Source organism: Bison bison, unplaced genomic scaffold (assembly GCF_000754665.1).
Source record: "Bison bison bison isolate TAMUID 2011002044 unplaced genomic scaffold, Bison_UMD1.0 scf7180017864144, whole genome shotgun sequence".
Taxonomy (NCBI): domain Eukaryota; kingdom Metazoa; phylum Chordata; class Mammalia; order Artiodactyla; family Bovidae; genus Bison; species Bison bison.
In genome coordinates this window covers 5,640,709-5,642,794 of record NW_011494716.1, presented here as the reverse complement: position 1 = coordinate 5,642,794, position 2,086 = coordinate 5,640,709, and the positions used below count along the sequence as shown (strand labels likewise).

At 45.4% G+C, this 2,086-nt stretch overlaps 1 non-coding gene across 1 annotated transcript; it reads left to right on the top strand.

Moving 5' to 3' along the window:
* Positions 1–1,728: 1,728 nt before the first annotated feature.
* TRNAD-GUC lies at positions 1,729–1,801 on the top strand. Its single transcript has one exon. It is a non-coding gene; the product is annotated as a tRNA-Asp (tRNA).
* The last annotated feature ends 285 nt before the right edge of the window (positions 1,802–2,086 follow it).

Here is a 2,086-nt window from a genome sequence, read left to right as displayed (position 1 = left end):
CAGAGAGTGAATGGGTCACATCCAAGATCCTACATGAGTAGAACCAGCTGGTGCCAGGTCACTGACATGTAACACTCACCCCTCCAACAACTCCTTCATGCCAAGGTGCAGTTGACTCATCTCTGACACTTTCCTTGAGAGTGTTTTTATGGAGGGAGAGAGATTAGGACTCTGGCTTCCAGGTAGGATTAGAGGGTGGAAAAGAGGTGAGGGCCCTGAGAGAGGAAATGTAACAAGGAAAAGTGAGTGCAACCTCATCAATTTCAGCAAATATGAGTTTCATCAACTCTAGAGTTTGTCCATTGAGATGACTGATCTCAAGGCGGTTAGGACCAGCAAGTGGAATTGAGGTGACGTTTCAGCTCAGTTGGAGGTATAAGGTCTCACAATCAGACGATCAGTCAAGGGATGAACAACCAGGTAAAGTGGGGAGCGTGCCATTACTTAGAGAAGTTCAAGTTGAATGCAGACATGAATTTAGGGGAATGTAAGAGCCTAAAGTTCCTCTGCTTCCATAGAGGTCAACCTTGGTTGCACCTCAGCTGGGGGCAGCTTTTAAAGCTCTTCACATCCAAACAACACGGAGCATTGATTAAATCAGGATTTCTGAGGGCTGGGATCTGGAGCATCAGTACTTTTTAAAACTTGCCTTTGACAAATTCTAATGTCCAGACACAGTTCTTCAGAAGCTCTAGTGTTCTTCAGAAGCTCTGTAGCTCAGAAGTTCTAAAATTTTAGTGTGCATGAGAACCACTGCAGGAGTTGATTGTAAATGTTGGTTCCTGGGCTTGTCTTCCCAGATATTCTGATTCCGTTCCTCCATGGCCCATTGTCCAGCCACCACTTCTCTTCCAGTGACAGGGAGGAGCCAGATCCAAGGTGATGGGTTGACATCCACATAACAGGGTGTTACCTGAAAACTGGGTTCACTTCTTTGTGGATATCGAGTCAAAAGACACAGTCAGCCAAAGATGGGAAAAGGAAAAGATTGATCATTTGCGGCAAGTAAGGAGAACATTGGGGATCTTTCCCAAAGCAGTATCTTCCTGAATGGCAAAATTGGGGAATTTTTAAGCTAAAGGTGCCACCGTGGTAAAGAATCTCTTGCCAATGCAAGAGACGCAGGAGACTCAGGTTTGATCCCTGGGTCAGGAAGATCCCTTGGATAAGGGAATGGCCACTCACTCCAGTATTCTTGCCTATAAAAATCCCATGGACAGAGGTGCCTGCCAGGTCCATGGGGTCACAAATAGGGGTGGGGTCATGGGGTCATGACTGAAGCAACTGAGCACACACACAGAAGCTAAGGGTACCTGCATATTCATGAAGGGGCTTGGGCAGAGGGAAGTATAGCCTAGAATTAGGGCAAAGGTTGACAGAATCCAAGCTTTAGTTGATTCAAGTCACAAAGATCAGAAAAGGTCAACATCATCAGCACTGAGGTTCTGATCAACCTGGGGTCTCAGCCTGAAGTTACCTCCACCTGGGTAGGGGCCTTAGTTCTTATGGAACCCAAAGATTTGTATTGGATTGTAATGTATTTCCCTTGAGGAGGAACTAGGACTCTGTTTTATCTGGGAACTGTTGTTTCTTAATTGCTTTTTCTTTGTTCCTGAATCCTTTTGTTCCCTTAAGATCATTAATTACTGAGACCTGTTCAAGGGCAAGCATTGAGACCAGGCTTAGATCACAAAATGGTTTAGGTCAAAACTGGCTTGTCTTGGGGCTTCCCTGGTGGTCCAGTGGTTAGGACTTCCCACTGTCAGTGCTAAGGGCCCAGGTTCAATCCCTGGTTGGGGAACTAAGATCTCATAAACCACATGGCAAAAAAAAAAAAAAGAGAAAGAAAGGGTTCTCTTATGTCAAGAAAGCCACACCCGGTTCTCTTTCTTCCTGAACCTCTCCCATCCCATCGGCCTATAAGAGCTCTCACTTGAGTCCCACAGACAAAGATGGCTTTGGGAGTCCTGCTTAGAATCGGTGTGGGACAACATTTAGCTTCAGGGATATGCACAGGACCATTGCCTTGACTAAGAAGTTAGTGATATAAGAAAACAAAACAGCAGCTACTTATTTCAAGAAGCAT